Here is a 26,963-nt window from a genome sequence, read left to right as displayed (position 1 = left end):
GCACTGTGGCCCCACGCACACATCTCCTGTGCTCTTGTCATGGTTGGGATCTGTGCTGCAGACGTGGGGAAGGGAGCAGGGCTATGCTTTGGGGAGGGGTGCACCTCACCTTCCCACCACCCCAGGGAATGTTCCTGGGAACACTGACCATTTCTGTGGTGCCCCTCAGCCTCTTCAAGTGGAGAATTGTGAAGATCACCAGGGCCACACCTCCAGTGGAATCACAGTGCCAGGAAGTGAAGGGAGGCACTGGAGTCTCAGGGTTGTCACGGAGTTACTAGGCCACCCACCACACAGTTCTCTATGATCTGCAAGGTTTGGGAACTGGGTGGACTCATTCTGTGGAGAGACAAACCTCATCCCTGATGACAGAATGATTCAAGAGGAATTCTATGGTGGGAGCCCTGGGACTTTCCTTCTGCTTTGTCCCCTTCCAGGGATTTTACTATGAGAGGGAATGATCTAACTCCCACTTCGGATTGAGATGCATATCTAAATCACCCATCAGCATAGTATGTGGGATCTCCTCACTGTAACTCGGTGAGGTAGACTAGACAAGAGTTAAACATCTATCCCTGCATTCACCAGAGTCCACTTCTGACAGATTTCTGGCACAGCGTAAGCTATGCATGTTTCTTTTCACGCTTTTCTTAATGAAAGGCCCAGTCCCAGAGTGAGTTTCGTCCGAGTTCAGGATCGGGTCCAAAAAGAGGTGGCCAGGATATTGAGCATGTGAGTTCAGGCGTTAATCCAATGCAGCAGTGGGTCTCCTGGGTTCTGAAGAGGGTCATATTGATTGCTGTTGATTAATCACTGTGAAGTCCCAGATGCTCCAGTGAGGAGTCTTTTATATAACCTTCCTACATAAATATTTATGTACAATGTTTGCTTGCTTTCTGCAGATCACTACTGCTGCATGTTGGTTTTCCACATGATCATCAAAATCCAGTTCTGTTTAGGCAGCAGAAACCAATGCAGAGTAATGTTCATCTCTTTCTGTTCTTAATTAGTGGTCTGAAATACTTACTAGCATCCTCTACACAACTCCCCAGATTTTATCCGATGACAACGTTAAAAAAAAAATCACACTGGTATCCAAAGGTGAAATAAATACCTGAAATACATGTGTAATAACTGAACTTAATCATTTGATAATGAGCATTTGTCAAGAGCTTATAAACTGTACCATTCAGCTTTGAATTTGTGTCTCAATGGTCCTAAGGCAAAGCTGTCTGTTTTCACAGATGTTAATTATTTGAGTCGACTGTTAATTAGTTGCCTGAGTTATTCAGACTGGAATAGTGTCAGAAAGACTGGGTGTATCTCCCCTAAGGGAATTTTAAGGTGCTTTGTTTATTGTCCCTCCCCCTCTCTGTTCTGTTTAATCCTGAACCAGAACATTTCATTTTCGTCATGCTGCCAGAGGCCAGACCCCTTGAGGACCTTTAAAATTAAACACTTACAACGTACAGAGGGAGTTTCAGTTCCAGGAGCATGCAAGCTAAAAGCTTAAGTGATGCCTCCCAATGAATTTGTTCAGCTCGCCACAAATCACATCCTCATGTTACCATCTTCTGTGCTCTCCATGAAATCCTGACTAGTTCTTCCCTTTGATGGAAATGTTCACTACTTCAGCCACTGGTGTTCTGCTCTTTGTTACAGTATTAAACAATTGCTGCCTTCTAAATAACCGGCGTTTTATGGAAGGAAAGGGTTTGGTGCAGATAAGAAAATCAATCACCAATTTGCTAACTTCACAAATATACCATTCAAGCCAAATTCTTCCCCAAGCTTCTTATAATTAGGAAATCGCTGTTTATGTCCGTAGAGGGGTGCAGTAGGTTTAGCTTGTAAGCAGCTCTGTCTAAAACCATGCACTGAAGGCAAGTCACAGCCTTTTCAGTAAAAGGGCAGATCATATAGCATACATCCTCGTTACATCAATGCTGACTCAGGTATTTTTGTGTGTGTATGTAGAATGTCAAAAATAAAGGGTTGGAGAATTCAGCTAAGGGCTTGTCTACACTGGCAATTTACAGCGCTGCAACTTTCTTGCTCGGGAGTGTGAAAAAAAAACAAAACCCTGAGCACAGCAAGTTGCAGAGCTGTAAAGCACCAGCGTAGACAGTGCACCAGTGCTGGGAGCTGTGCCTCTCGGGGAGGTGGTTTTTTTAGAGCGCTGGAAGAGCTCCAAAAAGCCACAGCAGCACTTTAGCGTTAGCAGTGTAGACTAGCCCTAAGTAGCTATCTACTACGGCCAGGCAAATAATTCCAATGTGATTTGAGCCATCATGTGCCAGCAATGCCCCTCTGCCACGTACATTGGCCAAACCGGACCGTCTCTACACAAAAGAATAAATGGACACAAATCTGACATCAAGAATGATAACATTCAAAAACCAGTCAGCGAACACTTCAACCTCCCTGGACACTCAATAACAGACTTAAAAATGGCAATTCTTCAACAAAAAAACTTCAGAAACAGACTTCAACAAGAAACTGCAGAACTGGAATTAATTTGCCAACTGGACACCATCAAATTAGGCCTGAATAAAGACTGGGAGTGGCTGGGTCACTACAAAAACTAATTTTCCCCCTGCTGATACTCACACCTTCTTGTCAACTGTTTGAAATGGGCCACTTTGATTAATTGAAAAGTGATTTTTTTCCTCCCTTCTTGTCAACTGTTGTGAATAGCCCACTTCCACCTTAATTGAATTGGCTCGTTACCACTGACCCCCCACGTGGTAAGGCAACTCCCATCTTTTTATATGCTGTGTTTTTATACCTCCCTACTGTATTTTTCACTCCATCTGCATCTGATGAAGTGTGTTTTAGCACACGAAAGCTTATGCCCAAATAAATGTGTTAGTCTCTAAGGTGCCACAAGGACTCCTTGTTGAATTCACAATGAGTAATTTATTCACATTGTATCTTTCTGTTTGCAAATTGCCCAGGAATAGATTGATTTTTTTTACTCAAATGTGCAGTGTAGTTGTAGCTGTGTTGGTCCCAGGATATCAGAGACAAGGTGGGTGCGGTAATATCTTGAATTGGACCAACTTCTGTTGGTGAAAGAGACAAGCTTTCAAGTTTATACAGAGCTCTTCATCAGATCTCAAATTTACTGACCATTCATGCCAAAAAATGTGTGCAAATATTTCTTGTCTCCGGATTTCTTCTGAACAGTTGCAAGTATTTGATATTTGACATTCATATTGTTTGCTGTTTTCATTGGACAGAGATCACGTTATGTTCTTGTTTCCAAATTGGATGAGCATAACTCTTAGAATTGGGTTTCCGGTGCAAATGTTCAGTTATGAACCTGAAGTTCATTTTCTCTCAATTTTCTGCAATAATATTCACTGTTAAAGAAAACATTCCTGCCAGGAAACTCATTTACTCGAGATTCACTCAAAAGCAAACCCAAAAGGGATGCAAACACAATCAAAGAAAAATGTTTTAAAAATTCAAATGAATATTCATGGCTGTGTCTCTCGCAGCATTCACCCAGCTCTCCTGTCATATATACAGTTTGCAAAACGCCAGTGAGCATAACACACATTGCCATTTAAGCATTCATCATCCCACCACCAGATGTTCAGATCGTTGTGCCTCACGAACTGGCAAACAGTTGTTGTTAATGCATTACTGAAAAGGAAAGCAGATTGGCATTATACAGAACTTCCATCAGAATTACTTCAGCTCTGTGTCCTACATCCACATAGCCTCCTAGCCTTACATCAGAGTGTTTTTGGCACTAGGGGGTTAAATTTGGAGGGGAAAAAATGTGAAATGACAAGTACAAAGTAAGATTTTGAACTTTGTTTTGAATGAAAAGCCCTAATGTTTGATGTGTGGCTATAGTCTGTGTCCTTGCAAAGACACTTTAATTTGTAAAATAATGGGACGTGCCAATCAGGGTTCTGTAGGAAATCTGGGTACGGGGCATCAGACTTACACGTTGTATCAGATCCCTACATTAAACAAGCCTGTTTTTAAAAGGTTTAAATTGTGTAATTTGCTGTTGGGCCTCAAAATTCCTCCTTTGCATCTTTTTTGACCCATTCTTGGAATTCTGTTTGCTAGTCCCTAAAAAAGCCTAGAACCAATTGCAGTATTTTTAGCAGCAAAACCCAGAATGGGATGAAACCTTGTAGCTGTTATGCTGCTGAGCATGTTTACACTCGCAAGTGTTTGAGTTTCACCAAGGCATTCAGGCCACTTTTGATCCAAGCACTTAATCTGGAAAGTGCTGTAACTCACAACAAAGAGTCTTGCTTGGAAAGAAACTGGAGTGTTCGGTGCCTTCGTGAAGTGATTCAACTGCATTTAACAAAGGATGTTGTCGGGAGGGGGTGGGAAGAGAGAAATAAAGACGGTATCAAATCGGACATGATGACAAGTCCTGGATAAAGTTGGGCAGTGAGGACGAATCGCGATTGCCTGGCAATACGTGTGAAGGAACAAAAATATTGGTACTGTCTACGGAACAAACTGAGAATGGCAGTCACACTGAGGCGTTGAGCTAAATGAATTAGAGACGCTGAGAGCAAGGAAATAAGGGTGGAATTAAAAGGCTTTGGAGATAAGATGGAAGGCAGCAATTGACGAAAGAAAACAGGCTGGGGTGGAGGAGTGTTTAAATTATATTAACAAAAGCTTGAGGGACTGTGAGGGAAGTGAGGCAGCTGGTGCTAGGGCAGATAAGACTGAATAAGAAAGCTAGAGCAAAGGAGAGAACAGAGCTCCTAAATCACCTTGAAAAAAGTACTGTATGGATGAATGAGAAGAATGGAGGCATGACAGCTAGAGCCCTATCATGAATTCCTAGAGGGATATTTTACTAAGTGGATACTAGATAACACAGACATCCAGTGCACACATATGAGGCCAGATTCTCCACTGTTGTAAACCAGTGCCGCTCCATTGACTATTCCACTTTACACCGGTTGAGGATCTGGCCCATTGTCTCTAAACCCTTTGGGGCTAAGTGGTGTTGGAGCGATGGTTAGTAGTGGACAGATTCCATGGCGGAGATGTTTATCCCAGCAAAGCATTTATTAGAGTGGCAAGAAAGTAATGAACAGCCCCCAGTTCTTGAAAACCTTTCCCAAATGAAGAATCACTGAATTGTGGCATAGATCTTCTGGCACAGAGCAAGCTGGGGTGTTTTCAATGCATCTAATGATCACTGTTCATATAATTCAAGAGGAAAAACACTGAAAGGAAAGGCCTCAGTTTAAGCAGGTAGTGATTTGAACTAACATTCCCTTAGAAGTTCTAGAAATCCTGCTAAGTCTCAGTGATTAACAAACCATTTAGGAGTCTTGCTGTGGGTTTTATTGAGCCTATATTTATTGATCTCCATATTTGAGATCTATATTGCCTTTTTGGACGATTAACCATGGTCAACAGAGAAGTATCGTACTCAGACAGTGTATCCAGAGGCGCCGGCTTCCTCTGGGTCCTCAACCCCCCGCTCCGTCCTAGGCCTAGCCCCCACCCGACCCTTTCCTCCAAGCCCCCAACCATGCTCCACCTCTTCCCATCCCTGCTCTGCCCCAGGCCCCACCCCCACCCCTTCACCCAAGCCCCCACCCCTGCCCTGCCTCATCCGGCCCCTAACCCATCCCCCCTCCTTCCCCTCCCCACGGGTCCTCCTGCACATCATGGAAAAGCTGATCTGTGGTGGGTGACAGACTCTGAAAGGGAGGAGGAGTTGATCAGCGGGGCCGCCAGCAGGCAGGAGGCACTGGATGTGTGGGGAGGAGCTGGCTGCTGGTGGATGCTAAGCACCCACTAACTTTTTTCTGTGGGTGCTCCAGGGCACCCATGCACTCGGCGCCTATGGTTTGCTGTTGCAAATAAAACTGTCAGTAAAGTCAGCAACAGTGTGATGAAGCAGAGAAAGCACCCACTGGCATGGAAGGGGTTAAAGAGAGCCTTTGGGCCCAGCTAGCCCCACACTGTGCTACCTGCAGCCAAAGCCAGGCCTAGAGTGTGGGAGAAAAGGAGAGAAGAACCTGGCTCAGTTCAGTGCTGACTGGTGCTAACTGCTTCTGTACCTGAGGGGAAGGGTCACTAGCCTGCTAGCCAAGGCGGCCACCAGGAAATGAGCACCTGGCTAAAGGAGACTGAAGAAGAGAGTTACGAGCACCCAGCCTAAGAGATAACGAGGTGAATGAAGCATAGAGACCTTGTGGGGTTCTGACCCCACCAAACATATGGCTGCCCTGCCCAGGGGAACCTGGGATTGCAGCAGGATGCTGCCCAAGGCAGGCGTGGCGGAAGCACCCCAAAGTGGAGAGAGCCCCTGTCAAGGTTCTTTCCCCACTCTGAACTCTAGGGTACAGATGTGGGAACCTGCATGAAAAACCCCCTAAACTTATTTTTACTGCTTAGGTTAAAACTTCCCCAAGGTACAAACTATTTTACCTTTTGCCCTTGGACTTTATTGCTGCCATCACCAAGCGTCTAACAAAATATAACAGGGAACGAGCCCGCTTGGAAACGTCTTTCCCCCCAAAATCCTCCCAACCCTACACCCCCTTTCCTAGGGAAGGCTTGATAAAAATCCTCACCAATTTGCATAGGTGAACACAGACCCAAACCCTTGGATCTTAAGAACAATGAAAAAGCAATCAGGTTCTTAAAAGAAGAATTTTAATTGAAGAAAAAAATAAAAGACTCTCCTCTGTAAAATCAGGATGGTAAATATCTTACAGGGTAATCAGATTCAAAACGTAGAGAATCCCTCTAGGCAAAACCTTAAGTTACAAAAAGACACAAAAACAGGAATATACATTCCATTCAGCACAGCTTATTTTATCAGCCATTTAAACAAAACAGAATCTAACACCTATCTAGCTAGATTACTTACTAAGTTCTAAGACTCCATTCCTGTTCTGTTCCTGGCAAAACAACACACAGACCGAGAGAGCCTTTGTTTCTCCCCCCCTCCAGCTTTGAAAGTATCTTGTCTCCTCAAGATCATTGGTGATTTTGGTCAGGTGCCAACGAGGTTATCCTAGCTTCTTAACCCTTTGTAGGTGAAAGGGTTTTTCCTCTGGCCAGGAGGGATTTTAAAGGTGTTTACCCTTCCCTTTATATTTATGACAGCCCCACAGATGCCCAAAACATGGCCCTGTCCCCCCTGCGCCCACACTGCCCCTCCTGAGGTTCTGCCCCTGCTCGCTCCTCTTTGTCCCTCCCCCCATAGCTCGCCCTTATGGACAGTCAAAAGTGGGAGGGAGGCCATGGACCTCTGGCCTGCCTTGTTCCAGTGCCTCTGGCCCAAGGTTCACAAGGAGGTGCTACTAGAGACAAGCCACCCCAGCGACTTGGATGATAGGGGCCATGCCCCAAACTGAAGGGACAGCGCTAAGAAGTAGCCCAGGGCAGTGGATGTAGACTCCATGCTGGGAGGTCCCCTACGCAGGGGTTGACTTACACAGGGCCTGAGGGCTGAGGCTGGGACCCGGTGGAGTGAGAGGGCCTGGGTCCCCCCCACACACCCGCCTTAAAGACTGAGGCACTCCGACAAAGCAGAGGGCTGGAAGTCAAGTGCTCCAACCACTTGGCTGACCAGTCCGCCAAGCCCTCGGTTACAAACAGCAACAAAAATCAAGGGTGTCTTGTGAAATGATAAAATCTTGCTCCAGGAAACAGTCACAACAAAGGGCATAACCTTTACAAGGTTTATACCACAGGGTCAGTGCTTCTTAGTTTCCGGGGGGAAAAATGAGAATGTATACGGCATACGTTAAAGCCTTGGCAACTGGATGACCCAAAGCTATGCCTTTAAGGGGGGATATATTTTAGGAACAGTGCAGAGGGGAGGCTTGTATGAGCAGTACTTCGCTGAGTGATGACCGGGCATCCATTGGAACTCAAGGAGTTAAGCCAGAAAAGTGCAAATGGAGAGCTATGTTTGTGTGACAAGAGAACGCAAAGTGAAAAATTACCTGTTGGAGAATCTAGTATATGGCTGAGGGAAGCACAACCATGCAAGCCAATTTAAGTTCAATAAATCTGTAGGAATGGATAGATAAATCAAGCACATAAAATATGATGTAGCTGGAATGGCCCTCACAGTTTTGTGCATGGAGCTCTGCTAGCCTCATAGAAGCAGCAGGAGGTGAAATTGCAGGTCCTGGAAGAGAACGGTTTCCTAATGATTAAAAATGGTGAATGAGACCCAGCTGGGATGAGGTTTACTTTACAGTATTCAGATTTCCCATAAAGAGCTAAAGGACACGATCCTCTCTCCTGTAGAATTATTCATAGATTCTGAAGGCCAAACCCCTTCATGTCATTTTTAAACGTCTTTTTTACTTACACCTTTTTCCTCTTAGCTTAGTGCAAAAGAATCATCAAAACTGCAGAAAAGTAGTGGATTTGCCTTCTGTTATATCGTGGTTCATAACTTGATCTGTTTGAGCAATACATTGGCTAAAGGAATTCACTAGTCATTGTTAGAGTATGACATATCATGCATCACAGGAACAAATCTATCACAAAGTTTAGTCACTTCCTATTTGTTTAATGTCTGACTACATGAAGAGAGAGAGAGAGTCTGTTTATTTAAATAGGATCCCAACTACTAAACATTCATACTCAAACTAATCTTCTGGCAGGCCATTTTTTTTGGCCTCTCCTAGGCTCCTGCAGCCCATAGAATCACGTGAGAATATGGACATTCTGCATCCGTCCAGTTACGCCAGTGGATGACACTTCCACACAGATAATCATTGCTGTGTATAGTGACAGAGACATTAACACATACCCTTGCATAGACACTCTTGGATTATCTGCTCAGATGAATGGAGTCAATACCTTTATTAAACTGAATACTAATAATCTCACTGGTAAAATAAATAAATTTCTGCAGCAAGAAAGCTTCTGACTGAGGGCAGCTACTTGTTATTCCACTTTTCCTCTAACAGCCTGATAATGAGCTTATGAGGGTTATACGTGGAGAGTCAGAGACATGATAGCTCATTATCTAATGACATTTTGATAACTTGCTGCCACATGGAAACATGAGGCCCAATCCTGTGAGAGACCTCAGGGCTTTTGCAGAATCAGGCCTCAATGAAGAGTGGAGAATGATAATCCTTAGTATATGATTTGGGTGGAATTTTCAAAAGGAGCTATATGATTTAGAAGCACAAACCCCCTTGACTTTCCATGGGCCTCTTTGAATATCCCACCTTTGTTTAATCAGGATTCTGAAAAACTTGTTTGTGCACTTAGTATAAATAGTTATAGTCAACACCCTTCCCCAAGCTGGGAATAGAACCCAGGGGTCCAGACTCCAAGCCCTTCTGCTCTGGGTGACTGGGAAACAAAATGGCAGATGAAATTTAATGTTGATAAATGCAAAGTAATGCACATTGGAAAACATAATCCTAACTATACATATAAAATGATGGGGTCTGAATTAGCTGTTACCACTCAAGAAAGAGATCCTGGAGTATTTGTGCATAGTGCTCTGAAAACATCCACTCAATGTGCAGCAGCAATCAAAAAAGTGAACAGAATGTTAGGAATCATTAAGAAAGGGATATATAATAAGACAGAAAATATCATATTGCCTCTATATAAATCCATGGTACGCCCACATCTTGAATATTGTGTGCAGATGTGGTCACCCCATCTCAAAAAAGATATATTGGAATTGGAAAAGGTTCAGAAAATGGCAAAAAAAATTATTAGTGGTATGGAACAGCTCCCGTATGAGGAGAGATCAATAAGACTGGGACTTTTCAGCTTGGAAAAGAGACGACTAAGGGCAGATATGATAGAGGTCCATAAAATCATGACTGGTGTGGAGAAAGTAAACAAGGAAGTGTTATTTACTCCTTCTCATAACACAAGAACTACTAGGGGGTCACCAAATGAAATGAACAGGCAGCAGCAAACAAAAGGAAATATTTCTTCATACAGCGCACAGTCAACCTGTGGAACTCTTTGCCAGAGGATGTTTTGAAGGCCAAGACTATAACAGCGTTCAAAAAAGAACTAGATAAGTTCATGGAGGATAGGTCCATCAATGGCTATTAGCCAGCATGGGCAGGGATGGTGTCCCTAGCCTCTGTTTGCCAGAAGCTGGGAATGGGTGACAGGAGATAGATCACTTGATGATTCACTGCTCTGTTCATTCCCTCTGGGGCACCTGGCATTGGCCACCATTGGAAGACAGGAGACTGGGCTAGATGGACCTTTCGTCTGACCCAGTATAGCCCTTCTTATTTTCTTATGTACTATTACGGGCTTGAATAGCCTCTCACTTAGCCTGTTTTTACAATACTGTAACTATTGGCTTCACTTGAATTTCACCTAATTACAAAAGTGTGAGAAAGTGAAGAATCAGATCTATTCAAATTAAAGCATTCTAATTTTAACACACTCACTTTTCATGGGCCAATTGAATTTTCCATAATATCTCTGTGACAGTTCTCAGAACACCCAGAACTGAGAGTCATCTTATCCCCCCTGCCTCTAGTGAGAGAAAGTCTTGCCTGTGGTGGATGGGTGCTAGCTCCCTAACATTACCAGCTTTTCAGACACTCAAGCACTCTCCTGTGGGCTATGCTAGCCCTGGCTTTGTCTTGCGGGTTAACAAGAGGTGTGCCCCAGTTCCTTAATCTCCTTTAAGCTTTCCTCTGTGATATCCAGTCCCTGACGCTGCCTACTCACAGAAATCCCAGCTCCACGGCCCCCAAAGAAGCAGTGTGCCCCTGTTTACCAGTTTTACCTTAGATCACCACTCCTGTGTAAAGCATAGCGTTTATGAGCACTTATAACAAAACAAACAAAAGTTAATTTGGGAGGGTGTGGAGGTTCCATTAGAAATACAAGAGAGAAAGGGAAACAGATGGTTACAATATAAAACAAAATCATAAAATGCAAACTAGGGCCCACACTTATTAATAGTTACCTTTCTTATCTAATAAAATTGGTTTTCCCCACAGTTCAGTCAGTTTGCAGAGCTGGCTGACTTCACAAGGACCAGGAGCCAAGCTCTCATGAAACACCCTCACTCCACAAGATGTTTTCTCAGTGAATTGATGCAGGGTGTGTTTCTCCACCCTGTGAAATACTGAATCAGTCTTTTGTCTTTCTCCACAGGCAGGGAAATCCCCAGTCTGCTATAATGTTCCTTTTCTACCTCCCAGTGGTTTTGACTGTTTGCAGTTGTCTTTGGTTTTCCATTGACTGTTTTGGGATGGAACAAGGGCAGACAATTGAACCTTGATCCTGGGGGTTCTCAAACTGGGGGTCAGGACCCCTCAGGGGGTCACAAGGTTATTACATGGGGGTTCACGAGCTGTCAGTCTCCACCTCAAACACCGCTTTGCCTCCAGCATTTAAAATGGTGTTAAAATATATTTAAAAGTTTTTTTAATGTGTAAGGGGGGCACACTCAGAGGCTTGCTTTGTGAAAGAGGTCACCAGTACAAAAGTCTGAGAACCCCTGCATTACATCAATGGCCGATCAGGGAGGGGTGACAACTCCCTCCCACTGCAATGGCTCATCACCGAGACATACGATTCCCTGGTGACTAACTTTTACTCTACAAACATAAGGCATAATTTTCAATATAGTTGCGTTATTCCTTAAATACTACCCGTACACACATTACACAATGATTATCAATATTGATAAGTAACAAGTTTTCAGCAGAGAACTTACATGCTACCCTTTGTGGATGAATACTGTGTAAGTGGTATATTAGGTGTAGTGAGTTTGATAGGTCTGAGACAGGAGTTGCTAGTGAAGAAAAGTGAACCCTTTGCATGTTGGCACCAATCTCATCAATCAGATATTTATAAATTTTGGCAGAGGAGATCTTTTAAAATTAGCCCTATGTGCTTTATTTTCCTGCTGCCTGCATCACTCTACCTAGCACACACATGCAACAGCCTGAACATCAGCCACAGAGGATTGCTCTTAATCCAGCCATGGTGAGAGCTGGACGATGTACATCTGCATGTCATGCGGAGGAATTTGATGAGTCCATTCTGATTGCTGTTATATTATGGAAATAAGGAATCTGAGCATGTTTCAGTTTGATGCTGAGCATGATGTTTGAATGTGGAGGCTTGTGAATGGAGGTTGATAGCTTTAATGAGTTTTGCACTAAAGTATTTTTATTTAGGGGGCGTATTAAGCACACAGGCTCAGAATTATAGGACAGAACTGAAATGCAGTTTAAAAGATTAAAGCTGTACTGTACATTTTCACTGGGTTTATGAAAGCATTATCATATAAAACTTCATGTGTATAAATGACCTTGTTCTTTGAACCACAGATGACTCTGACTACGGATGCTTTTGTAGGTTCTGCTCCCTGATACACAGGCTAAGGCTCTCCATAAATGTAATTGTATAGTTCACTGAATCACCAGAACACATTACACATCAGGAGTATTCTGAAGGCTGAGAGCACTAATGTAGATTCAACAAGTTAATCTTAGACCTTTTAGGGCCACATTCTGTTCCAGGTTGCATCAGTGAAGATACAGAGTAACTCTGGTGAAAGTAAATGAGATTACTTCTGATTTACACCAGTGTAGCAAAATCAGAATTTGGCCCTTAGAGTAACTTCAGCTCTTGTGACCCAGCAAGCAGGAGCCATGTATCAAAAATAAGCTTGTTGACCCTGTTTTAGTATATTTAGCCAGCAAAATGTCTCACATTTCTTAATGTGTTTCCATAGCCTGGCCTCAGGCAAGGCTAAACAAAAGCCCTCACAGTGCTAACCCAGATGCAGGCACTGAGATATGTCTGACCTACATGCAGTGGAAAATACAATAGGAAGATATATATATACACAGAGAACAGGAAACAATGGGTGTTGCCATACCAACTATAATGAGAGTAATCAGTTAAGGTGAGCTATTATCAGCAGTATCTTCCTACTGTATTTTCCACTGAATGCATCCGATGAAGTGGGTTTTAGCCTAAGAAAGCTTATGCTCAAATAAATTTATTAGTCTCTAAGGTGCCACAAGTACTCCTCGTTCTTTTTGCTGATACTGATTATCACTACAAAAGGTTTTTTTTTCTCCTGCTGATGATAGCTCACCTTAACTGATACTCTTGTGATAGTTGGTATGGCAACACCCATTTTTTCATGTTCTCTGTGTCTATATATATATACATATATTCCTACTGTATTTTCCACCGCATGTATCCGATGAAGTGGGTTTTAGCCCACGAAAGCTTATGCTCAAATAAATTTGTTAGTCTCTAAGGTGCCACAAGTCCTCCTCGTTCTTTTTGCTTAGGTAAGTCACTTCATCTCTCTGTGCCTCAGTTTCTCCATCAGTAAAAAAAATTATACTGACCTCTGTTGTAATGTAACTTGAGATCTACAAGTGAAAGTTGTAGGTATTACAATTACAACATGCTAAGGCCCTAATAGGTTTGGGAGGGAGGGAGGAGACATGGTGAAAAACGCCATGCAAACATCTCCCTTGAATCCCTAGGAACAAACAGGCCTTCAGAAACAAACAGGGGTAATGGATTAAATGGTTGTTTTCTAACTGCAAAAGATGTGAATGTTTCAAATAATTCCTACGATGCACAAACTAAATTTTCAAGATGACACAAGCTAACAAAAATAACCCTTGAAAATTTCCACATTTCAAAGCCCGTATATACATATTAGGAACAGTGGGGTTCCCTCCAAATCTCAACAGGAAAAAACTATTTTAAGACTTGGGGTCTTTCTAAAAGATGGGTCTTGCTGAACAATGTGGAAAATGTTTCAAATAATTCCTATGATGCACAAACTAAATTTTCAAGATGACACAAGCTAACAAAAATAACCCTGGAAAATTTCCACATTTCAGTATAAATGATCATAATGGCCCATTCTGAACTTACATTTCTCCGAATCTACAATTTTTCATTGGTTTTAAGCCTATGGGAATGAGAACACATTGAGCAAGAACATTAACTACAATGATGCACAGTATATTGTACTATCAACCCTTCGAATACCCTCCATTTCCAGGAGACTTCAGAGAGTTTTAAGACTCAAGAAATAAAGACTGTAGCTTCAGCTGGTTCCCTGTTGTTATTGGTGGACATCTACAAGGGGAATGTTCTCTGAGGATGCATTTAAGGCCTGGAGCTGCATTTCTTGCATGCCTATTAATTACCCTGTAAAACTCTCATTGATTTTAGGGTGTACTAGGAATGCAGGATTGGGCCCTTAGTAAAGTCCTCCTGATCCCTTCTTCATCTTCTACTCAGTTTGGCCCACGGGGTCGCTCAGCTCTCCCACCTGTTTGCCCAAGCTGTTGCAGTTAGTATTTATATCTAAGGTTGGGGCCTATTGTGCTAGGCACTGTCGGTACACATAGTAAGAGACAGTCCCATGCCCGGCAGCACTTACAGTCTAAATGGGGAAAGGAAGGATTGTTAGTGACATTTTACAGATTTGGAAAGCGAGGGACTGAGCAACTTAATTTATAATGTAGAGCGGAAAGATGGCTCAGTGGCTGGGGCATTCGCTTGGGACTCAGGAGACCCGGGTTCAGTTCCCTGTTTGCCACATGCTTTCTGTACTACCTTGGGCACATTACTTCATCTTGCGTACCTCAGGTCCTCATCTGTAAAATGGAGCCAATGCCATTTCTCTGCCTCATGGGGCACTTGTGACGATCAATACATTAAAGATTGTGAGGCGCTCAGAAACTATGCTCCACCTAACGAAGAGAGGGAAGAGCATCTTCGCAAGCAGGCTGGCTAACCTAGTGAGGAGGGCTTTTAACTTGGTTCACCGGGGGAAGGAGACCAAAGCCCTGAGGTAAGTGGGGACGCAGGATACTGGGAGGAAGCAGGAGCAGGAGTGCGCGAGAGGGGAGGGCTCCTGCCTCATACTAAGAAAGCAGGACAGACAGCGAGTTATCTCAAGTGCCTATACACAAATGCAAGAAGCCTGGGAAACAAGCAGGGAGAACTGGAAGTCCTGGCACAGTCAAGGAATTATGATGTGATTGGAATAACAGAGACTTGGTGGGATAACTCACATGACTGGAGTACTGTCATGGACGGATATAAACTGTTCAGGAAGGACAGGCAGGGCACAAAAGAGGGGGGAGTTGCATTGTATGTAAGAGAGCAGTATGACTGCTCAGAGCTCCGGTATGAAACTGCAGAAAAACCTGAGCGTCTCTGGATTAAGTTTAGAAGCGTGAGCGACAAGGGTGGTGGGAGTCTGCTATAGACCACTGGACCGGGGGATGAGGTGGACGAGGTTTTCTTCCGGCAACTCACAGAAGTGACTAGATTGCAGGCCCTGGTTCTCATGGGAGACTTCAATCACCCTGATATCTGCTGGGAGAGCAATACAGTGGTGCACAGACAATCCAGGAAGTTTTTGGAAAGTGTAGGGGACAATTTCCTGGTACAAGTGCTGGAGGAACCAACTAGGGGCAGAGCTCTTCTTGACCTGCTGCTCACAAACCGGGAAGAATTAGTAGGGGAAGCAAACGTGGATGGGAACCTGGGAGGCAGTGACCATGAGATGGTCGAGTTCAGGATCCTGACACAAGGAAGAAAGGAGAGCAGCAGAATACGGACCCTGGACTTCAGAAAAGCAGACTTTGACAACCTCAGGGAACTGATGGGCAGGATCCCCTGGGAGAATAACATGAGAGGGAAAGGAGTCCAGGAGAGCTGGCTGTATTTTAAAGAATCCTTATTGAGGTTACAGGGACAAACCATCCCGATGTGTAGAAAGAATAGTAAATATGGCAGGCGACCAGCTTGGCTTAACTGTGAAATCCTTGCTGATCTTAAACACAAAAAAGAAGCTTACAAGAAGCGGAAGATTGAACAAATGACCAGGGAAGAGTATAAAAATATTGCTCGGGCATGCAGGAGTGAAATCAGGAAGGCCAAATCACACCTGGAGTTGCAGCTAGCAAGAGATGTTAAGAGTAACAAGAAGGGTTTCTTCAGGTATGTTAGCAACAAGAAGAAAGTCAAGGGAAGTGTGGACCCTTTACTGAATGAGGGAGGCAACCTAGTGACAGAGGATGTGGAAAAAGCTAATGGACTCAATGCTTTTTTTGCCTCTGCTTTCACAAACAAGGCCAGCTCCCAGACTACTGCACTGGGCAGCACAGCATGGGGAGGAGGTGACCACAGCCCTCTGTGAAGAAAGATGTGTTTTGGGACTATTTAGAAAAGCTGGGCGAGCACACATCCATGGGGCCGGATGTGCTGCATCCAAGAGTGCTAAAGGAGTTGGCGGATGTGATTGCAGAGCCATTGGCCATTATCTTTGAAAACTCATGGCGATCAGGTGAGGTCCCAGATGACTGGAAAAAGGCTAATGTAGTGCCCATCTTTAAAAAGGGGAAGGAGGAGGATCCTGGGAACTACAGGCCAGTCAGCCTCACCTCAGTCCCTGGAAAAATCATGGAGCAGGTCCTCAAGGAATCAATTCTGAAGCACTTAGAGGAGAGGAAAGTGATCAGGAACAGTCAGCATGGATTCACCAAGAGCAAGTCATGCCTGACTAATCTAATTGCCTTCTATGACGAGATAACAGGCTCTGTGGATGAGGGGAAAGCAGTGGACATGTTGTTCCTTGACTTTAGCAAAGCTTTTGACACGGTCTCCCACAGTATTCTTGCCAGCAAGTTAAAGAAGTATGGGCTGGATGAATGGACTATAAGGTGGATAGAAAGCTGGCTAGATTGTTGGGCTCAACGGGTAGTGATCAATGGCTCCATGTCTAGTTGGCAGCTGGTATCAAGCGGAGTGCCCCAAGGGTAGGTCCTGGGGCCGGTTTTGTTCAATATCTTCCTAAATGATCTGGAGGATGGCGTGGATTGCACCCTCAGCAAGTTTGCAAATGACACTAAACTGGGAGGAGAGGTAGATACCCTGGAGGGTAGGGATAGGATACAGAGGGACCTAGACAAATTGGAGGATTGGGCCAAAAGAAATCTGATGAGGTTCAACAAGGACACGTGCAGAGTCCTGCACTTAGGACAGAAGAATCCCATATACCGCTGTGGACTAGGGACCGAATGGCTAGGCAGCAGTTCTGCAGAAAAGGACCTGGGGTTACAGTGGACGAGAAGCTGGGTATGAGTCAATAGTGTGCCCTTGTTGTCAAGAAGGCCAATAGCATTTTGGGATGTATAAGTAGGGGCACTGCCAGCAGAACGAAGGACGTGATCATTCCCATCTATTCGACATTGGTGAGGCCTCATCTGGAGTACTGTGTCCAGTTTTGGGCCCCACACTACAAGAAGGATGTGAAAAAATTGGAAAGCGTCCAGCGGAGGGCAACAAAAATGATTAGGGGACTGGAACACATGACTTACGAGGAGAGGCTGAGGGAACTGGGATTGTTTAGTCTGCAGAAGAGAAGAATGAGGGGGGATTTGATAGCTGCTTTCAACTACCTGAAAGGGGGTTCCAAAGAGGATGGATCTAGACTGTTCTCAATGGTAGCAGATGACAGAACGAGGAGTAATGGTCTCAAGTTGCAGTGGGGGAGGTTTAGGTTGGATATTAGGAATAGCTTTTTCACCAGGAGGGTGGTGAAGCACTGGAATGTGTTACCTAGGGAGGTGGTGGAATCTCCTTCCTTATAAGTTTTTAAGGTCAGGCTTGACAAAGCCCTGGCTGGGATGCTTTAGTTGGGGATTGGTCCTGCTTTGAGCAAGGGGTTGGACTAGATACCTCCTGAGGTCCCTTCCAACCCTGATCTTCTATGATTCTATGGTAATGGGGGGGGGGCTTAGAGACGTCACACAGGGAATCTGTAACAGAGCTGGAAACAGAAGCCAGTCTTGTCCCTTAATCAAAAGTCTTCTGAGGACGGGGGTATCTCTTGGGTGTGTGTCTAAAGCCTAGCATGGTGGGTCTCTGATCTGGGATGGGACCTTTTAGTGCTGCTTGCTCTGCCACTGCTGCTGTTCTGTGACTAAACAGAGGACCTCCGTGTCCAGAACTGACAATCTGGCACCTTTCATAAGCACGAAATTCACCCACACATAGGTGGGGGAAAAGGAAAGACTATCAACACTAATGGAGTTTACAATCATCATTAACCCCATTAGCATTAATATTCTTTTATGAGACTAGCAATTGACAAGGCCACATTTAAATGGAGAAAAAGGATCATTGTTCAGCAATGTTATCGAAGAGATTATTTTTGATGAGATACAATTAGTGAGGCTATTTTCCCCCACATTAGAGTGACATTGCACTTATTTAGCAATTAGCTTCGTGCAGTGGAATGACATTTTTGCTGGAGCAAAAAAAAAAAATTTTTTTTGGAAGCAAAGCTGTTTTGCCTTTATAAAAAATTTCTGCATTTTCAGTCCATGAGATCATTGCTAAAGTACAAGTGCCGGCAAGCCAGTTTCCAAAGTCTATGTATGCCATGTCTTGCCATGGCAGTACACCTTTCAGATAATGTTTTTAATCTTCTAAATATTTCTTAGGCATACCTTCTGGCCAAAAGCAGTAACAACATGGATTACTGAAAATAATGAGGGGAACAAAGAATTGCATTGCTGCAAAAAAAGAATATAACTGACTGGCAAAACAGCTTGCCACTTCAAAAAACCAACCAACCAACCACACTGGAGAATTGTCATGTCTCATGGGTCTTATATCATCTGGCAAGAAGATGGAAGAGATAACAATGCTTTCCAAAGGACACTAAGAGAAGCAGTGATGATATTAGAAGATTTCTGTTTTTCTGTTACATGAAACCACAACTACTGAGTTCATTTCACACCCATTCTCTTCACTTGAAGTTTCCTATCCTCTCTAGCCAGGCTGAAACGAGCTAATCAGAGAGGAAATCATAGCTGATTATGTTGGAAGATACAAAATTCCAAAAACTGGAATACAAAATATAACAAATTTGTAATACAGATGTGGCAGAACAGAGAGAAGGGACTTCAGCAATGTATAACAGCATGACAAAGGCATTATACACATCAGGAGCTCACTGATGTCTCAACACTGCCTGATTATTCCCCCTGAAGCCAATGGGACTCCTCACATGAGTAAAGTTAAGCAGGTGCAAACATGTTTGCTGAATTAGTGCCTTTGACTTGAATTCTGACTTCCAGAAACTACCTCCCTGGCTTCTAGGGTTCAAGTCTGCCACTGAATTTCATGTCCATAGGCAGGGGCAGGGGCAGGGGATTTGATAGTATAAAATTCAGCAAATCATTTCATTTTCCCTCTTTTCCTAAATTTTATTTTATTTTCCTAATTCCTTTTCTACAAATTTACAAAAGGCGTGTATGTAGCACTTCAGGCACCTCTGACAACAATTTAAAACTAAATAAATAACCCAAAACCAAAAAGGTGACCCTAACCACCAGCCACAGCACTCGCACGCCATCCCAACCATACGCACAAAACCTCAACCCCAACAAACCCCTCCCATACTAACACCCAAATTAATAGAGAATCTTTGCCACAAGCTGTGAAAGTCAACAGTGTCACAGTTTCCGGGTAACTGCACCTGTACACGCCTCCCGCCCGGTGGTCCACTCCAGTAGTGCCCAGTTAGATCTCAGGACTCCTGACATTACCAATCTCTGGGCAGGAACCCTTGTCCCATTCCCTTCTGATCAGGGTGGGGTGGGGGTTAAGGCTGCACAGCTCCCTGCCTTACACTGTGATGTCCCCAGCAAGCCAGTCTGCCTAAAGGTCAGTGTCTGAGCTTTCCTTTCTCTCCAAGGGCTATGAACAGTGTATTGCCAGCAATTACATGTTACCACACAGCTCTTTCCAAACAAGCCCCTTTATTCTTAAGGTAACAGCATTACAGAGAAAACAGAAAAACAGTGAAAGGTCCTATATGCATGCTAAAACTTACCAGAAATCACCCATCAGACTTACGGGGCCCGGAAAGGGCAAAGTCTTTCTAACTCTTCCACAAGGGTTCGGGCCCCCATGGACAGATGGCCCAGTCTGTTTGCTGGATCAGAATGAATGCCCTGTGTCAGTGTAAATGCAGCCTTTTAAAGTCAAAAGCCTTTTCTTTGTTTTCCCAGTCTCAGGAAACCTGGTGTGAACCAGTAGATGCAAACCTCCCTGAGGGATGGTACCTCTCTGGAGGTATTTACAATGTGAGTGACAGGTTTGAGAGTAGCAGCCGTGTTAGTCTGTATTCGCAAAAAGAAAAGGAGTACTTGTGGCACCTTAGAGACTAACCAATTTATTTGAGCATAAGCTTTCGTGAGCTACAGCTCACTTCATCGGATGCATACCGATGAAGTGAGCTGTAGCTCACGAAAGCTTATGCTCAAATAAATTGGTTAGTCTCTAAGATGCCACAAGTACTCCTTTTCTTTTTACAATGTGAGTGATTCACCTAAACCACCTCCTCCCCTCCACTCACTGTTTTAGTTCCTGAAGGAGCTGTGGCAACCCTCCCCCAGTACGCAGAACACAATCAGACGTACAATCCTGGCCTTCAGTGATACCTACACTTAAGACAATACGTTCCCCCAAAGATACTGCATGCAGTTGTAATATCTGTCCCAAACAGACCCGAGCTATTTTGGAGAAGGGGGAGGAGTAGGAAGAGGGAAAGTAGGTTCCAAATTGGGTTGTCCTCAATCTTCCCTATAATAGAATAGACGACTGTGTACTAGACAATAACCAGATTATCTGCATCAAGCACTGGTTTCTTGAGCAGTGATGGGCAGAACAACTTCCTGAAGAGCAAGAGGTTCCTTGCTGTCCCTAACAGAGGCGCCGACCTGCTCCACACTCAGAGTTTAGTGATCAGGAAGGAGTCAAGTGACAAGGGTGACCACATTTCCCTATGCTGCATATGGGACACCTGGTAAAGTTACATGTATTCAAGTGAGTTCAACGGCAATCAACCAGAACTATGCAGTAAAAATGTTCAAATTAACATCAAGCTGACTGAGCCCCTGCTAAAAAGAAATACTGCGTAGTTGGATTCTTTTTATTGACCTTCTTATCTTTAAGGCTTCAGGGTTCACAAAGGGAGAGGCGACACCCCCCCCCCCACACACACACACGGGGAGAGGTGACACATACACCCGTACCCCGCTCTCACACCGGGGGAGTGACCAACAGACCCGCCCCTCCCTGTCTGGCGCTCTCCGCCCTCCATGCCTGTCTGGGCCCCTGGGACAGACTTGCTTCTCCCGATACCTGGCGCCACGTCTGCTCGAGGCAAGGTGTGGCAGGGGAGGGGAGGGGCATGTGGGGTCACATCCCGCTCCTCCCAGCCCCAGATTTCTGCCAGAGTTCACACCAGAATGTGGCCAGCAGCAGCCTTTCTGCACGGTGCGGGAGGGAAGGGACGGGAGCTGCTTCCATCCGCCAGAGAGGAGGGGTGGGGAAGGGATGACCTGGCCCATGTCTTTGCAGAGCTCATCCTCCCCCACACCCTCTCCGTGGCTGGAAGCAGCTTGTCTGTTTCTGCCCGCACAGTGTCGAAAGGCAGTTAACACCTCCAGGCCGCTGCTGGCCACCGACATAACCCATCCACTTCCTGCCCCCTGGCTCCAGCGCGAGCAGGAAGGGGTTAAACCCTAAGGATGCATTGTGCACCAGGGCCCAGGGAACCTGACTGCAGGGGCTTCAGTGGCTGTGGAGTCCAGCCAGAGAGACGGCTCAGGAGGGAAAGGTGCCTGGGAGATGGAAAAGCCTCCTGCTCCCTGGGGGCAGGACCCGGGGCCGTGTGGGGAGGCAGGCAAAGAGGGTGCTAAGCTCCTGCCCGGGGGGTTGCTGTGGAGCCTGCAGGTTTGGGGTGGGAACAGGCTGGAAATCGCGCCCTCCCCCCCCAACTCCAGAGCTTAACCTGAGGGGTGCAGAGGCTTCCCCATGCCAGTGCTGTGCATGCAGGGCTCGGCTCCTCCTGGCCAGCGCCCCGGGCCAGAGGGCCTTGGGCTTTCCCAGGGCACCAGCCCAGCCAGAGGCAGAAGGGGAAGGAAGGGGCCTGCTGGCCAGGCTGTTGGTGAGCTCAGTGATCCGACCATGGGCTGGTTTTCTGCACAGCGCTGGGAGAGGGAGGCACCCCGCTGCGGGCTGGGGATATGGAGGAGCAGCAGGGCTGGGGAGGGCAAAAGGGCAAAGCAGGGAGAGGACAGCGAGAGGGGAACTCATAAAAGGCTGATGGGTGGGAAGCAGAGGCAACATGTAACCGGCTGCCGCCTGGCGCCTCCCTGCACTCCCTGGTTCCTGCAGCTCGCAGCGCCGGCCAGAAACGGGACAGGGGTCGGGGCCCCGCTGGCCAAGAGCCAGCACACAGCGGGGGCTGCGCTGACGGACCGGCACGGGAGCAGCCTGGCCCTGCAGCTTCGCCTCACCACCAGCCTGAGACACCCCCCATCATCGGCCACTGAACCCCCGTTCCCACTTGCCACTGGTGGGAGGGCGGCTGGTGAGCAGGGATCCGGCCAGCAGCAGGACGTGCTGGTACTGATGGGGGCCAGGCAGAAAATACAGGACACCTGCAGGAGGGCTTAAATACGGGACTGTCCCCTTAAAAATGGGATGTCTGGTCACCCTATAAGGTGCCACAGGACTCTTTGCCGCTTTTACAGATCCAGACTAACATGGCTACCCCTTCTGATACCTACACATGACCACACTTAAAAGCCAGGTTCTTTATTTATCCACCAAAAAGGGATGTCATGAGTAGCTATGGTGAAAACTTCCCTACGCAGCTCAACCTGTGTACCTCAACTCTGTCCTGGAGAGGACAAGGTTAGTGGGAAGAGGATATCTATGTCAGTCTCTAGGACTCAGATCATCAAAGGTCTTTAGGTGCTTAAATCCCATGGGAATTAGGCACCTAGATACCTTTGAGGAGCTGGGCATAGGTCCATTTAGTCCTTTGAATGTTACATCCTGAATTTCCAGAAATTAAACATCACCTACCCCGACAATCTACATAAATTAACACCTGTGACGGAGCTCTCAGCAGAGAGACAAAGCATATTTTTTATCATTACTCTTCCTCCTTTGCAATTAAAGGAGTTTGCACAGAGATTTGGTCAGCGTTAGAATCCAACTTTCATTCGGGGGAAAACAGAACTAATTAACACAATGGTTCCCAAGAGATTTTTACCCTCATCTCACTTGAATGTCTGTGGTCTTCAGTTCCTTTACTTAGCTAGAAATGATGCATAAAAAAATACAAAAAAACTTATTCAGGGAACAGATGGCTAGGTCTTTCAGCAGCATTTTGGGTGTCTCCACACCTTCGGGAAAGGGGAGTTTCTGTTCAGTGTGGGCACAGTGCTTTGTGTACACTGTTCTTAGGAGCTGTGACTCATTTTAGTTAACTGAGACCTTGTTGAGCGCGAGAGAGGAAAACCGAGAGCTATACTGTATTGATAAAGGTTATGGTCAACTTAAGATATGTCACAGACAAGGTAGACAATTGAAATATTTACACAAGGAAGACTGAAACCATCATGATCCAACCTCACCCTCTGTAACCAGAAGATGCTGCTTCTAGAGGTGATATTGCAGCACTGGAAATAATCAAATAGAAATGGAGCGACCAAGGAGTAAAGAAGAAACTCTAGTCAGTGTGATTCAGCTCTACTAATCAACACATGGGATGAGCTTAAGTAGGTGAGAGCAGGGACTTGACAGGGAAAGGCTGTCTATAGTGCTTGTGTGATCACAAACGCCATCCGGACAGCTCGCCCATTTCTTGTCTTCTCAGTGGTATGTCAAGCACAAGAAGAGGAATTACTTATGGATGGTTATGGTAGATGTGCCATGAACCAAACAAAGTTCTGAAATGGTGCCTCTCAAAGAGGCTGCTTTGGACCAGCCTGGTATAGAAGTGAAGGATAAGCCTGGCAGAGAAGCTGAGTATTAGGCCACAGAAAATAAGACGCAGAAAGATTTGAATGCTGACGTGAAATGGTATGAGCTCTTCAGGCCATTGTAATCTAGAGAAGGGTCTGAACCATTCCCCTGGTTCAGAACACCACTGAAACTAGGGAGACGTTATACCAGATCCAAAGGTTGTGACTCAGACCTGTCTCTAACTTAGTTTAATTTGTTTATAGTGATTGTTTTGTAATTCAGCACAGAGACAGCATGACCCAGTGGACAGGGCACTGGACTGGAAGGAAGGAGACCTGGCTTCTTATTACTGGATTTGTCATTGGCTTGCTATGGGACACTGGGCAAGTCACCTTTTGGGAGCCCTATTTCCCTTCCAATCCTTTGTCTAGTTTGTCTCTTTAGCCTGTAAGTTCTTCAGGGCAGAGCCTGTTTGTAGAGCACCTAGGACAATGAGGTTCTGCTCATGGTTGGGGCCTGTAGGCGCTATTGTCATATAAATAATTGTGTGTCCTTACATATATGCTTTCTCTATGGATTAAATCATAGTCACCTTGGTCATGTGAAGCCGATGGTCCAGATCTGCAAAGGAAGTGCCTAACTCCTTTTGAAATCAATGGAAATTAGGCTCCTAAATACCTTGGAGGATCTGGGCCCCTAACACTATTTGGGTGAGTAGGATTTGGTTCTGTGTGTCTTGTAAAAAGTGCCTTTTATGAGGCACTGCACTGCAATCACGTTTATTTTCCATATACGGCTTTTACAAAGACACATTTTCCTCCACAACCTTTTTTATTTGATAATGCTACAGTTATAAAACAGATAAAGAGCATTTATTCAACTGCTGTACTGTTTGGCTGACATTTAGAATTTAGTCTCTTCTCTGTCTCTAGACTTTGATTTGAGACGATTTGTGAAAAGCAAATGGATGCATCTGTAACATCGAAATACCTGTCAATGTAATTTCCCCTAATGAAGCAATACAACGGAGACAGTGCACAAGGTGTGTTTTTGCAGAGCAGGTAATAAGCCGTGTTTGAAATTGCTGGGTGTATTGGATGAACATTTCTATGGGTAATCATGCTAGGCAATGGCAACCAAGTGTGTGTTGGAGTGGGATACAAGTGAGGTCCTGGGGGGAAAGGAGAGAGATTTGGGAGGTGTCAGATGGTGAGTAGAGGCCGATGACATAGTGTTGTGACATTGCATCACCCTGGGACTTGTGGCAGCTTGATTCGAATATGGAAACATCACCATCTTGCACTAGAACCTGCTGGGCATTTTGGGGCACCCCCAAATCTCAAAGCTGGAGCCCTAGAAGAATAGCAAGAAGGAGGGGAAAAAACCAAGGCACCCTGAAGACAGCAAAAATAAGGCCAGAGAGCCCTGATGTGTGTGGGGTCGCTGTGGGAGGAGAGGAAAGAAAATGGGAGTTGTATGAAGAGCATTAGCTCAGATTGTGCAATGAGCTTAAGGGAACTTTAATACACTGAATCATTGGCAAGATGGAAACTGCACTTTGGCCAGGAGCAAGCCTGCACATTAATAACTATAATATGCAGAATGCTTAGGCAGGTCTGGCTATATTTATACTTCTGCCTAAAGGAAAGACACTACATAGTTTATATACAATGTAAGGTAGTATATCTGTACTGTAACCTACAGCCATAGGAAATATGGGGACAGACTTAGCAATTGTGGGGCTAGTAGCTATTGTCTCTAAAAAAGACAGTATTTTGAAGAAAAACCCCATAATTAACCAGGATGGTACACTGGAATATTTTTAACTATATCGACAGGATATACTAAATTTCTGGAGAAATGGAGACATAGTCTTAATTCTTTCACAACTGAATGTCACTATGACTTTCCACACAGCCTGCTTACCCACAATCCTTTTTCTGAGAATGTACAGGCCTTACCATTTTGCTGCTTAGTGTGAATGACAAGTCAGATTTCTAAGATCATCTGCTCCAGCCTATAGTTCACCTGACAACCACCAAACCACAGCCAAAGACTATGTTGTCGACCCATTACTGTACAGTAGACAGATATTACCCTATGGGAGTAAGAAGCCTGTATTTGTAACACAACAGTACGCATGTGTATTCTTGTGTGTGTCTTATGGTCCTGGCATTTCACATCACAGTACGAAATTCAGCCTTTCTATACTATAGATCATTTTTGATTAAAACCTGTTGTCCAATATAAATCTCCCCCATAATGTAATGAAAGAAGACAGAAACTGTCTATGTTAAAAGTCACAGTTAACAATAACTCTCAAGTGGAGGGACACTATATTAAATTGCTGTAGGCATACTGAACCGGAGGACTTACATTCTTCCTGGCACATATTTGTTTAATTGCACGCAGCAGATCTCAGACCAGGAGTGGGCAGATGGCGAGGGCAGCGCTCCCGTACTGCTCCCACTCACTGCATTGACGGCAGCGGGAGAGGGATTCCCTTGTCCTGCAGCCAGCTGGCAGGCACGAGGCACAACTTCCGTGGTAGGTGTCTCCAGAGCAAATCATTCACAACATAACTAAGCGTTTCGACCAACTGGGGAAAAATCCCCCTTCTCCAGCAGGAGCCTGCTCTGATGTGGCTGGCGTGCCATGCCGCAGCCTGCTGCACCCCAGCCTCAAGTGCAGCTGTGAGCCAGGCTGGTTAAACTCCGTTATCGTTGCACTCATGGATTGCACAGGCTCTCGCTCGAGCTGGCTGCATGCAGCTCAATACAACGGGGGCGGGGGGGGGGGGTGAGTTTGCCCGCTGGGCACTCGGGCTTTCCGTGCAATGCCCAGGCGGGACCCGTGCATGGCAGCTGCAAGGGCGGGGTGGGCAGTAACACCCTGCTCTGGGCTGGGCTGGATGAAAGGGCCGAGCCTGGAGAGCAGCCGGCGCCGCCGGAGGCGTGATGCCCGCTGAGCCCGGGTTCTGCAAGGCGCCGCCTGACACGGCGCTGCACCGGCCGCTCTCCCGGGCGTGCTGCACAGGACCGGGGGGAGGAGGAGGACGAGGAGGAGGAGGAGGAGGAGGAGAGGAGGAGGCGGCGGGGGGGTGGGGGCGGAGAAGCAGCAGCCGGAGCAGCGGAGGGGAGCCC

Source organism: Eretmochelys imbricata, chromosome 7 (assembly GCF_965152235.1).
Source record: "Eretmochelys imbricata isolate rEreImb1 chromosome 7, rEreImb1.hap1, whole genome shotgun sequence".
Lineage (NCBI taxonomy): Eukaryota > Metazoa > Chordata > Testudines > Cheloniidae > Eretmochelys > Eretmochelys imbricata.
Note: the sequence above shows the minus strand (reverse complement) of the source record.